At 37.0% G+C, this 14,650-nt stretch overlaps 1 long non-coding RNA gene across 1 annotated transcript in view; it reads right to left on the bottom strand.

Annotated features, from left to right (window-relative positions):
- LOC139118457 (uncharacterized) overlaps positions 1 to 14,650 on the bottom strand; it is a 79,473-nt gene that overhangs the window by 24,730 nt on the left and 40,093 nt on the right. The window lies entirely within an intron of this gene.

The raw sequence follows: 14,650 nt of genomic DNA, 5'->3' as shown, positions 1-14,650 counted from the left end.
CAGATTTGTCCTGAGTTAGGACAGTACTGATCCTTCTAACTTTAAACCCATCCACTTCTTAACTTTGGTGTGATAGTTCTGTATTGTAAAGCTGGACTCTGCACACAGAAATGGGAGTGGAGGGGATTATTCATTTAAAAATGAACTAAGTGCACTGCAGATGATAACAAAACTCTTCATTTTACAAACGGTAGGGATGGGCTATTGAATGGATGGAGGGGCAAGAGGGACAGAGGGAAGACAGAGTGTGGCAGAGATGTCATTCAAGTTAAAATTAGTTCAGTGATTAAAACAGAAATTATTAAAATTAGAGAAATCAAAGTTGGCTCATTATGCCAATAGAGACTTTCAGATTTATAAAGAACCCAGACGCTACACTATCAATGTAGACCGATACTGTGTGCTATGTACAATGATTAATACGGCACTTAAAACGGATCATAAAATACTTTTTAGAATTCTAAATCTTGACAAAGTCGACCATATTCACATCCTTTCATGGTTTAACCATACACATATGTGTTAACTAATAGCTGAAAAGAAAATTCAATTTCTAAAAAAAAAATAATGGACATTATAGTATCAAGTCATTCAGTTGGCGACTGTACATTACTTAAAACATCCAACAGTTAAAAAAGGACAATACCTATAATTTTGATGAAAAGCTGTAAAAAAGGCATTTTGTGACATACATTCTGAGAGCACTTTAAGCATAGCAATTCTAACAGTTGAAGCAGTTATGACAAATCATCACTGTTTGAAAAACGTTTTGCAAGCATATGATTGCATACACCAATATGCTGTCTGGATGAATTTCAGTCCAGACTTAAATCAACATGTCAACTAGAACAATGCCTAGCAGATGCATAGATAGTTGTGAGCCGAGTGCAGTGATTTCAACACACTCAGGGCATTGAACTTCAGGTACTCACCATCCAGTAATAGAAGCCAGGGATTTACTTTTGAGGGAGCACATGAGAAAAAACCCCATTTGTTTAGAGAACTTTAAAAAATAATATTTGGTATACGAACAGTTTTATTCCTTAATTTCTTAAAGCTGCTGTCAAAATATGATGTAAACCAACTGACAGAAATGTTTGGTATATCAAAATTTGTACATGCATGTACAACCACGAGTGAACCTGTCAGTGCCTGAGTCAGACTCCAAACAACAGAGCTATAGAGTGTGGTAGTAAATGCACTGTAAGTGGCTTTGACATAATCACCGGGGAGGGAAAGCTTCACAATAAATTATTGTTAATGACCTCACATATAAGCATGTCAGCACGGATTATGTAATAACTGTTAAGATAGACCCCTTGATTATCTAACTGTAACAATATCATTGTATAGAACATTAAAAACAGGCTCATCTCATTGTAATCTATTGTTTCAAGTCCAGCTGTACCTGTCAATACAAGCTGATCAAAGGGATGTACATGTAATTTGCAAGTTTGTATTTTATGTGCTTGCTGCTGATGCAGATGTTAGGGACTAATTACCATATGTCACACTAACTGTAAGTGAGTTTTGGGATTAATTACCACGTGTCGCACAAACTCGTTAACAGGCTTGTTTCTGTACAAGCACTGATGTCAGGGGATGGGGGATTGCAAAGGGAATCTCCTTGTTTCTAGGAAACAGGAATGTGACCTGATGATCGAAAAAGTGGATGGAGAAATAATTGCATATATGGCTTGCGATGAACAGATGAATAGACGGCCGGATAGGTTGGTGAATGGGTAAATGGATAGACACGTTGACTGACAGATGTGAGATGGATGGAGGGAGGGAGAGATGGAGAGATAAATGGATGGATGGATGGAGGGAGGGAGAGATGGATGGATGGAGGGAGAGATGGATGGATGGAGGGAGGGAGAGATGGATGGATGGATGGAGGGAGAGATGGATGGATGGATGGAGGGAGAGATGGATGGATGGATGGAGGGAGGGAGGGATAAATGAGTGGATGGCTGGATGCAGTAGATGGGTGAGGTACATGGTTGGGGCTATCAGTGCTTGAACAGGTGTGATAATATTGAAGACACACACATATCACAGTGACTGTTTCATGTGAAATAATACTCAATGGTATACAGTAAAATAATGATTATTTCCAGTAACCAACCCATCTATATCAAATCCTTCTACTCTATACCCTCCGACTCTACCTTACACAATGCTGGACAAATACCGGATATATTGTCCAAAAGACTGCGCTGCCATATTTTTTCTTGCATAATTTGGACATAATATCAACGGTTTATTGCACAATATTGACCGATCGATGAAAAGATACTGTGAACTTTGTGAAACAGACAAGCTATCAAGTCCATTTATATCAATGGCATAAGGTAAGGTACCTGAGTAGATTGGTGTATCTTTCCGAACGTTGGAATCAATCTTTTGTCTAAATTACATTACCACAGACCCCGGAGAGCAGACAAATTCTTTGTTATGTAAACATGAAATTCTTCATCATGTGCCTATTGAGTATATCCCTTCTGTGACAATATTTTGCAATAGCCCTGTTGTACAAAGTTAAAATGCTTGGACTGATATAGATGGAGAGAGGGGGAGGATGTCAACAGAATGGCGCTATGGTATTGGATCATATACTAAACGCTGCCCAGTACATGGGACCTCTGTGCGAATCAGACAGCATTCAAAGCCAGAAAGAGATTGTAGTGAGAAAGCCAAACCAACAATCTACACACAGAGACAGGAAACCACATATTGTAGCCAATCAGGGAAAATCACTCCTGAACCAGCTGGGAACAGAGAGGTTATGAGCAAAATGCTGCATTTCCAACGTGTAATCATCTAACGAACAAACAAACGCACAACACAAGATGAAAGAAATCAGAGTTAATTCAGTTTCTTAATTCCATCCCTACTTTCCATTTCGTGGTCTGAATACGCCCAATATTGATCAATTCTGTGAGGGTTTTGTTCCCCTTGCCTTTTATCCCCTTCATCGTATTATGTATGGCATGAAAAAAAAAACGTACAAAGTAACAAGGCTGTAATTATAATCGCTCGTATCGCTAATACATGGATATTGTTTCCAACAATCGGCCAGGACAATATCGCGGAAATGATACATGTTTTAGCACGCATTTATTAATTTTGTTGTCAAGCAGAGATTTGAAAGGGGGAAATTTGCAATTTATAGTGAGCTTTGTGGATCTTTCAGCGTCTGAATTTGACGATATGTCGAAAAGCATTCAGAGAGGACGTTCTTTTGTGGCAAGCAGCCTTGTGAGGCATATGGTCTAGATTGATGAATAGGACAGGGCCGCCACCTTAGTCAAAATACTCCATAAATACTGTTTTCACAATAATAAACCCATAATTCTTGTAATAATAATGTGCCTAGATTTCTATTCTCTCTATCAATTTCATACACGTCAACAGCAATCTATCATACTTGGAATAAAAATTGGTTTATACAGAATCGTTATTGATCGATCAATCCATCGGCAACTATTGTACAACTTCTTTTTTCCTGTAATCCCTCTATAATTCTGCATGTATTCAGAAAATAAAATAACTTTATTTTTTATAACAGCATTATCCAACAACCATGATTTGAAGTGCGTATGAAACTTTACAGTTTCTCACTTCTACACAGGAGCTCTTGATACACAGCAGAATTCTATTTTCTGCCTTGGGCAAAAATTTTAATGATCATATGGTAAACCAAAAATTTGTCGACCCCTTGAGTCTGACATTCCAATTTACATGTTTGCCTGAATGCATTTTCGCTCAAAACATGACAGCTTTCATCGTTTTGTAACATTGTATCCGAGATTATGAACATTTGAAAATACGGCAATTAAGAAGCCTTGGCATCTCCATGTGTGATTCCCTACCAAAACACACACTACGTCACAATATGGAACAAATTGTTTCAGAAAATTTAGCCTTGAAATACATCTACTCTTTCAAAAACACAACCTTTACAGGACTTTTCAATTATGCATTAATCAAATCTTTTGGCTGCCCTGTACATTCTCAGTCACTATTTTTAATATGGCAAGTTACTTTTACCAAATTCAAAATCTGTCTGGACATCAGTCAAAGTTATGACAGTTTTTGGGGACCCTTTTCATCTTTTTGATGAGATTTTCCGCAACACATATCTCTTGCTCAGCTCCTTAAATTAGAAAAACAGCTACAAAGGCATTTTGGGGCAATTGCTACGGTTTTCAGGTGGTTATAAAAGTATTATCATGTACTTAAAGAAGACATCGTTCATATACTTTGGTTTTTTTCTAAAAAGCGACAATTTCCTGTTGGAATTTCTCCAGGATTTGTTAAAGGCTCTCTATGACAATCAAGTGTTTAAACTGTAATGTAATCGTCAATATGAGATTTTTTCCTAATTTTATCAATCCAATGACGTTTAAGATTAATATCTTATTGGTGAACTGATTATGCCCTTGTCTGGATCTCAGCTTCAGTTGTTGTACACAAAAAGTGACCTTAATGGAATAGAGCAGATTTGATAGGCATTCCGCTGCCCTAATCCTACTGAACGCACCATTTCGCACAATTTTTTTGTGGTAAAGCGCCTTTTTTTCCTGTAAAAGAAAAAAGAAACCCAATCGAAAAAACACTGAAGCACAATGCATTCAGTTGCTGTGGAAACAGGCCGCAGCAAAGAAAGCCCTTTCAGTATGGGCAGTGATTGGCACAGATGTGAGGGGGGAAAGTTGTCCACAAAGGGAGCTATTTATGCCACGGATTGAAGATAACTGGTTCCCAGAAAGCCCCCAATTGTGGGCAGGTCATTGGTTGAAAATAATTCATTTCTTTATATACTTTTGAACATGCATTAAACTGGCTACGAGGTCGAACAAAAGACACAATACACATTGGAAAACCTCAAAGTGGCTGGTATTATGAACGCACAATATGACAGCAACCAGAATGTCTCTCAGTGAATGGAGAAACATCATGGGGCAAACAAAACCTATTTCTCCAAGTTTCTTTTTTTCCCACTCTCTCTGTGTCTCACTTTTCAACCGACATGACAGGAAACAATTTTGCAGTGTTCTTTATATTAAACAGTCTATGCCTGACAACCAAATGAAGTAAAATTTGAAGGACACGAAGCCGTCTGTAAAAAGTGTTGCTTTGAGGATAGGACAAGAGCTGGGAAAAAAGGGTGACTGTAGTTTATACAGTTTATTTGCATCATGATTGACCAGCAATATTGACTACTGGTTTTGTGGACTGGTAGATTTGATGGGTGCATGGCAATCCAAATAAAAGGAGGGGGCAAAATGGAAAACAAGGCCACAAAGGGTGGTGTTTGGTCAATACAAAATACGGGGGTAAAGGTCGATGCCTTCTACATACATAACAATAAATCTGTACAAGTCCTATTCATCTGAATAAAAAGCTTGAGAAGGGACGCTAGAGGCAATATCGGACTGTCTTTGTTGCTGATCAACTTGCAGAACACTGAAAGTTCTGTCATGTGTGCAGGAACAATGCACACAGCATTTTAATGGCTAACAAAAGCACCTCTTCTACTTTTATTGTAGTATTTAGCACTTTTTGCATCGCTGAACCTCAACAATCTGTTTCTTTGTGATGCGACACTTATCGCAAGGTGGTAATTACTGTTGAATTCACTGAAAACAAAAAACAGAAATGTAAAAAAAGAGAGCGAGGCAGAGAATAAAAAGAAAGAAAGTCTAACTACCACTACTTACTGTTGAATCGGTGATTCAAATTCAAGCGTTTATACCACCAAGGTCTGATTACGTTCATTTGTTTACCGTTGACAATTTTCAAATACCTTGTTTGCAAACTTTGAGTGTGCCAAAATGGACCTGGCATGTTGTCAATAGTTCATTGATGTCAACTGAGGTATTGTGCCCGACTGCTACTTAAGAGTTGTGGATACCACACCTAATCCTTCAAAATTTGCCTGATAAAAAAACAAATTACTGCTCTGATGGATCGTATACTTGTGGTTCTGGAAAACTTAAGAAGTAATATGCCTGATGTCCTTCACTTTCATCTCACAAAAACTACTGCAAGTGTGATATGTGTTCTCTATAAATAAATTTTGGCGGGAAGAACTTGCTGTCAAAACCTGTGAATTGTGTGCAAACATACTTCAAGATTAAATTCCCACTCAATTTTCCAAATTTTTCAGTCTATCAGTCCAACTAGGTGGTAGAAAACAATTGGACAAGACCAAGGCCAGAGGTAGGTGGGGGGGTCAAGGGTCAATATTAATGATTCGCATTGGAACAAATATGTGGTTTGATTACATTCATTGATTTCAATGCAAGGTGCAGAGTATCCCTGTATCACCCTTCCAATGCCTGCAGAAACACAAGAGACAATCATAAAACAATTCAACCACAGAAGAAAAATCTCTTGTTGTCTGAGCTCAGCTTCCGCGTAGGAGATAAAGAGAGGGACATCCTAAATGCAGCAATCAATGCCTAGGGGGGGTTTCTACAACGTTTAAACAACCCAGAGATATTTCTTGGTATCCCTTGAGCTGTGGTGATAATTTGTGATCTCTGAAACATAAACCACACTGGTGCAAATGGTCTTAAATCATTGTTGACAAAAAAAAGATGTGAGAAGTATCTTGTTCAGGCATAGAATGCACTGTCAGATCTACAGCATCGTTTATATCTTTGCACAGCCACCTCTTTGTGGATACAACTTATGCCTGTCAATCATCCATATGCAAATTAGAGAGCACAGGAGAGCTGTTATTTGCCTCTTCTCTGAATCTTTCAACTTCTCTCTAATTGACAAAAAAGAAAGTCTTTTTCTACTTTTTGTTTATCGGGCAAAACGCTCTAAAACTGTGACTCAGTCACAGCAATATGTGTCTATGCGCCAATAATGCAAAAAATCCATTGTGTACATCTGTTAGCTTGCCGAGCAAGAGCAAATTATTGATATTACATTTGTATGGGAAAAATCGAGATGGGCTCGGGGGGTGTACTGTACCCTATGGGGGGCAATTCTGCCAGGATATGCTCCATGGTGAGAGACTCGGTAATTAACTACGATTTTCTGCGACTTCAGAGCGTCGTTGTTGTAACAGTGATTTGATGGGTATCAATAATCTGAGGCGTTTTGTTGGGAAAATACCACTTTCATTGAATCTTCTCTTGTCAAGCAAATTGACTCAGAAAAAAACCAGTACAGTGCTACAATATTGATGCATCGCATGAAGTGAGTTGATTCCAGCATTACCACAAAAAGCCATCGATTGTTGAATTCAATTCTCCTAACTTGTGAGTGACAGTCGCAAGCTTGGCATGTAGTTCATTCCAAAAATAAAAGTGATGTGACACAGTTTTTAAAAATTTCAATCCTTATACACAACTAATCTTACATTTCCCAACTTCCACCAAACAGTAAGTTAAAAGGTACTTCACGATTCATTTTGAAAATAAAAAATTTATGCTGTGCAGATTTTGAAAAGATTTAATATTTATCATGACAGTTTAAGACCAATCTCACACTTCTCTATCTCTGGGTCCACATTTTTGTTAAAGAAAAATACGTGAATTTATAATAGTCATGTGGGCTTCATCATTAAAAGAAATGGTTGGATCATTAAGATCTCTTTTAAGCATTGGTATATGGAAATTGATGAGTATTAGACTAATATCTGGCCTTGGCACTTGCTGAACGCCTACCTTCAACATTATTGGAGGACCATATGGAGGAAAGAAATAACTAGCAAGCAAACAAAGAAGGCACTATGCGTACCACCGAATCATGATTTCTGAGTTTTCAGATCATTTATTGTGCCGGAAATCCCCCCTCCTTTCCAGTATCTTGACCATACATTTGTTGTTTTGACTGCAAATGAAGATATAAAAAACATTCTCATTGTTTCTGAACACATTTTGTCTGAATACAAAGGGTTTCACTTCGTGTCACTTCCTCTTTATACAACTTAATCCCAAAGAACAGTATTCTATCAGCACAAGTCACTCATTTCCTTTATGCAATCTTTTCAGGACTGTTTTCAAAATTCAATAGATTCTGTCAGAATAACATAGTCGCTCATTTCCCCTTTTTTATGTCACAAAAAGACCTTTTTCAAGTAGAACGCGCCTCAGGGACAGATATTCGGACTCTCAAACTTTCACAATTCTTTTTTGATACAACACTTGTCAAGGTTCATTTTGAAGCTCTTGGTGTAAAGTGGTGTAAAGTAAGCCTTTATTGAAATCGTATCCCAGTTGGGATCTTGATCATAAAGTACAATAAAGGTTTTACAAAATCAACAGCAAAAGAGTATATATATATATAAATATAAATATCTATACTAGGTCAAAATATTACAGGTTCATAAATATTTTACTTTGTTTTTTTCATTTTTTCTTGTCTGAGTTTAAAACATGTATGTATGTATTTTCCCAATTCACATAATGATGCTTTTCACTGGCTTAGTTTTTCGAAATTCAAAAAATTTCATTTTTCCATAGAGCTAACACAGGGATGGCAGCCATTTTGAATTTTAAATATATTCGTAAATCTTGAGTTATTTGTTTCTCTAGTACTGAAATTTGTACAGTGACCCTGAATTTTATTCTTGATTTTGAAAGAGAATGGTTGAAAGATTCCTCAAGGAAAGTTTGACCACAAGTGTAAGTCTTTCACTCTCAAATCACATACTACCTTAAATCTTGGCATACCAGTAATATGATAGGTGTGGAATATAACTTCTCTGATATTTAAGTTTGCTAAAGGAGCCTTTGGTTTGTTTGTGAGCATTTCTGGTCATATACACCAGAAACGGTGGTACCCTGTTTTTGTATCTGTTCTGTGGGTAACAGTGAGTAAGGCCAAAAAAAAGAAAAGAAAGTTTCTGGTCAGGTCTCCCTTTAAAAATGGTGCGGGCGACGCGCATTTCATTTTTTTTTTCCCCTCAAGGGAGGGAGGAGGGTCAGTTTTATAGTTTTATCAATATAGTCACATATATACTGTTCATGCAGTCACTGATCATGCCCCCAACAGAATTTTCTCTTTCTCTTCAGCCATTGTGGTTTGGTGTCAGCCACGGCTGCCGGCCACAAACAGAAAAAAAAGGGTGACGCGCTGTTGTTCAAGTGACGCGCGCGCTGACCAGAAACATTTCTTTTTCTTTTTTTGGCCTAATATAGGCATATTTTGTCGTGCGCTGCCATCATGCCAACCAATGACTTGTGGATTGACACAAAAGTTACTAAAAATGTGAAAAGACTGTGAATTTTTCCCTCAAAGACTAAAACTAATTTCTCTGAAGGCAAGTGTCTAGGGCTAGACAGTAGTCAGCACAGAACTAAAAACAACCATTTCCACCGATGCAAAAACCATCATTTTACCTTTGATATGGAATGCCATGCCATACTAACTGCACAAAAATTGAAATGACCAATTTGCAAATGAATATTTATTCCTTGTACTAAAAATGAACAGCAGAGTATTTCTTAGCAACTTACAGGTTCCCAATGTGTAACAGAACAGGGACTTGTTTTCTTTTTTCTACTTTGATTGTAATATTTTCAGGTAGAATGCACCCTGGGCACAGATATTCAGACTCTCAAACTCTAACAATACATTTTTTGCCTACCAGGTGCAGGGCTCATTTTAAAGCTCTCGGAGTATTTTTTTATTCTTTAAGTTTGAGAGTCTGAATTTTTTGTGAAAATCTAAAAAAAAACAATTTTCTCCCATAATAGTTAACATTGGTATGGTGGCTATTTTGAATTTCAATTGTTGGGAAATGTTGGGGGATTTGTTTATCTAGTACCAAGTTTTGCATGATGCCCCTTGATTTTTATTCTTGATTCAGAAGAGAATGGTAACAGCTATTTGAGGAAAGTTTGGGGAAAAGTTGGAAGTTCTTTATTTTTGAGGTGAGAAGTACCTTTAAGACCAACAGCAGAGAGGTTTAATGAATGCCAAGACAAATTTATACCAATGTAGTATTTTTAGCACTGCAATATAGCGAGTCACTCATTGTGTAATTTATAAATAGAAGGCTACCATTTTCCCTAGAGAGATTTTGGGGGAATGGTAACTAAGAGAAATGATTTGACATCTGGAAAATACTGACAAGTTGCTAATTAACAGAGAAAATGGGCACTGATATCTAAAATATATATACAAGACTTCACCATTACGGAAGATTGATCCTGACCAAATCCTCATTTATACTAAAGCAAACTACACTCACTTGAAAGATACAATCTGCTATAGTTTTTCACCTTTCAAAATTTTACAATGTTTATCTGGTCTACTGATTCTATGGACTCATTTGAAAACCTATAGAGTAAATGCTTTCATCAAAATATAGTTTACAAAAAGATGGTGTCGGTGAACGTGACGTTATTTTCTCCCCTTGCACTAGCCATGATCTTTGTTCTTGATTGTGAAAGAGATTGGTTTACAGTTTACTTGAGGAATTAAGTCTGAGCAAAGTTGGAGGTGCATACTACCCTAACACACAAGAATCAATAAAATACACTTCCCTAAATAATCTGCACAAAGCATGTATCTCAGAACAAACACAGTACCAGGTCCAAATTTGCTTACAGTGAAAGACACATCTAGGTGAGCCATCTTCCTATATAGCATGACAAATACGCAGCATTTTGCAAACTGAAGAAAATATTTATAGATGCAGCATAAAGCTGTGACAGTACCATTCACAAGTAATTTCTTTATACTTTCAAAGATAGTTTCAGCAGAAATGCTTATTTAATGTCCCTGACAGACATTGTAGATATTTTTATTCTGCAAACTCATTGCTATAAATTGTGATCTAAACTTGACTAAATCAACTATGGATAGAAATTATATAATCATGAATAGAAATTTTGTATTCATTGTAAAAAATCAGCATTTATTTGTTGTCCTATTACAGATACTTAATATCACCGACTATGAGCTGAGTCAGCTGTTGGATCTACGGTGTGCAATGCCAGCCATGGAATTTACAGGAACTTACTTCTGGGAATAGCGGAAGTGTGATTTCTGAAAAAAATCTATGTGTGGGTGACGGTGATACAAAATCAAACACAATCTTGAGGAAGGATCTAATGCAGTTGTTTCACTCAACCATACACATTATCTACTGCTCTCTGTGTGACAGTTGGAACACATGCACCTTTGAGATCTACCTTCAACTAAAGCAAACACTTTCCGTGAGTTAAATTTTGAAAACAATCGATGCCAAAATCTGTGTGAATCATCACAATTTTCCATTTCCACATATTTTTAAACAAAAGATCAATGTTTTTAAACAAAGAAAATTTTAGGCATTGGAAAATATTCTTTGTTTCAAATCAATAAAAATGACAGGTCATTCTTCAAGTTTGGTACCAGAGAAAATAAATTCTACAAGCTTTGCTAAAGATTTTCACTTCAAAGTTGTTACTAGCTACACAGCAAAACCTCTCTTTGGTCCCTCAGTCTCTTTCATTTCTTCACCAGCCGTACTGTGAATTATGGGTAAAAAGGAAATCAACCTAAAAGTCATCATATATTTTACAATCGGGGGAATAAAAGACAAACTGGGTGGGGGGGGGGTGCTGATGATGAAACACCTACTTACAATAACAAACTGATAGTAGGTGAATAATCCCTCGATTGGATAGGGAAATATTTATACTTTGCTTGAGAGTTATGAGGTATTAGGGTACAATCGTATCCTTGAGTCAATATCCATTGGAGTGCTATAAAGTTGATTGAAGAGGCAAACTATTAAGTGACTGACTTTGAAATTCAGTAAATTCAATGGTGCTTTACCGCAGTCCCTTTTACACATCTCAACGGAGTCCATTTTTCCTCTTTGGGTTTTAATTGCTGCTTTGACGGTTGACAGTGTTGTATCTTCTCTCCCTGAGTGATATTGGCGAAGCAATGGACGAATAAAAATAAACTTCTCAATTCTGTCAGCGTCTCATCTATATGCATTAAATTCATCCAGAGTCATGCCCTGGCTGTCTCAATGACAATCGCACTGAATTAACACTCAACTTTGCTGAAATTATTTTATGCTAATTTGACTGATTAGCTGGGGGTCTGGTCTTCCATCTTATTCAAACACTCTGGTAGCGCTCAATTTGAAAGCGCAGGAATAAAATAAATTTGCAAGATTCACGTTGATGCAAATTGAATTTCCCACTTTGTTAAGAAATACAAATTCTTATCATCTTTGTTTGATCTGGTTGTCAGGTTGTGTTTTTCTTCAAAGTGACGCATTGTGTGACTTCATTTCTTGTCTTGTCCTCAGAATCAGTGGCAAAACTCACCGATTACACAGCTGAGTGCCATAGACTTTTATATCAACACATCGTAAATTCCCCGATGACTTCTCTGCTTAATGGCCAACAGGAGACTAGTTTGGCGTCAATTCCAATTTGGGTCTCAATTACACTGTGATCACAGACAGGTCCCTATCTGAGGGAGCATAAAGATACCCACTGTCATTGGCTATCAATATCCTATAGTTGACTTTTCCCCTCTCAAACTTATTTTAACTTCAACAATTTATACAAAAAATAGCTTGCAATCATCCACTCAACCAGACCAAGTACAATACTTGGCTTACTCTGTTACTGAAATCCAGTTAAATTGGTTAGCTGTGGAAATATACATTTCATGAACACAAATTACCTTTAAAGAAAAGTCAAAACTAAATGTTCATACATACAAGTACTACATCTTTCTGTTCTTGTCTTTTTAAAAGAAATTTTCTTGTTCCTGTAATCTCATTTGCATATTATCCTCAAATTATAAAATTTGATCCAAAGAGAGCCAATTGCACGTCCTAATTTCAGTTCATCACGTAGCTAGGCTACGTCTCTGTTATGGGATATTTTGTCCTATGTATGTCATTTATTTTGTTGTACTATACACCAATGATGTAATTTGCATATGTAAATGAGTTTGCTAGGAGAAAATCTTACAAGCACACAGCAGTAGTTAGCATTAAAACCTGACATAGTTGAGAGAAGTAGGGGACAGATCTGAAAACAAAAAAAAATGAGCGATGATTGACACCTGATTGGTTCAAAACAAAGATATTTATTCTGACTGAGTTTTGGTGCTTAATTATCACTGTCATGATATTCCCTCCCCTCTCTCCCTCTCCCTCCCCTCTCTTCCTCTCCCTTTCTGTATTCCTTCACTGGCCAATGTCCCACAATGCCGTGTGGTTTGTCACACTGTTTGAATTACGGAATAAACATTGTAACAAGGCTGTCACCACTGGGTTCATTGGCTATCACCACTGAGTTCATTGGGTATCACAATGTCTTCATCTATGGCGTTGTGAATCGGGAATCACCGGCTCCTGTCATGCTGATGTGTACCATGAAGCCCACTGGTTAGTCACTGTTGACAGGCTCCATTCACGTATCATGCATTGAACTCTCATAATACGATCCGACCAGATGGGTTGCATCATGGGGTTATCCGCTACGATGCCTGCTTGTGTAGTTCATTCCCTCTCTTTTTCCACGAAAAAAGTATCTTGTATCATGATTTATTTTAGGCATAAATAATAATAATAATAATAATAATAATAGTCAAGACGACCCAGGTCAGGAAAAACTATAAAAAAGTGTCAACATGTTTGTTGCTGACATCCTGTAAATTTCTATGTCGCCATGACAACATGAAAAGTCCCTTGCAAAGTTTCAGTGGCGAGGGTTTGGTTACTGTCCATTTAAGATGAAAAATCAAATGTCAAAATTTCGGGTGAAAAGGAAAAAAAATATATTCTCTCATGTATAGCTAGAACGGTTTTTAAATTTGAGTATTTTGGATTGATAAAATGTAAACTATGTGATTTTGTGTACAATGGAAATAGATATGGGAATACTTCTGCTTTTCTGTCATGTCAAAACTTTGGTTGCTGTCTTGAAACAAGGATAAAACTAAATGGTCTATAAATATAGAAGATGTAGGTTCTTTTTCTGATAAAAATATATTGTTTTTTTGTAAAGCAAAGACTGGTGCCAAGTCTGAGGATAAAAATACATTGTTTTTCTTCCTGAAGCCCACACTGATGCCAAGTCTGGCGTATTATTCCTCATAATTGAGAATTTTGTTTTGGTTTCAGAAGCATTTCTTTATGATTCATGATATCCCAAAATATTTACAAGTCAAGTGCCACATAACAATTAACTGATGACATGGCTGATCAGTGATAACCTTGTGTTCCAGATGGGAATAACAATCATCAAATATACACACTGCAGCTCTCGTGTGACGAAAAGCTGTCTACTGAGATCAGATCAACAAAACTCTCTTTTTAAGTTCAACTGGTACTCATGACGTGTGAAAGACTCGCACGAGTTTTTTCTCTTCTGTTATATTTTTTATCTGAGCTTACATTACTGGCGATCACACAAGAGCTTCATTCAAAACCTGGGGTATCATCAGCCCGGCGAATGTGATCACCAAAAGCAATCAGCTTTTATTAGTGTGAATAATCACCATAACGTACTATTCCTAATAATACACTTTTCCTTTCCCCTCCATTTCATCCGGAGTCAATGCCTCCGTGCCGTTCCACTTCCCTAGCCAAAAGATGAAACTTTCTAATTGGCCATCGTGTTCCAGGGGAAAAAATGATCCCAGATTTACACATGTT

This window comes from Ptychodera flava, chromosome 19 (assembly GCF_041260155.1).
Source record: "Ptychodera flava strain L36383 chromosome 19, AS_Pfla_20210202, whole genome shotgun sequence".
In the NCBI taxonomy this organism is placed as follows: domain Eukaryota; kingdom Metazoa; phylum Hemichordata; class Enteropneusta; family Ptychoderidae; genus Ptychodera; species Ptychodera flava.
Note: the sequence above shows the minus strand (reverse complement) of the source record. Positions and strands in the feature narration are given on the sequence as shown.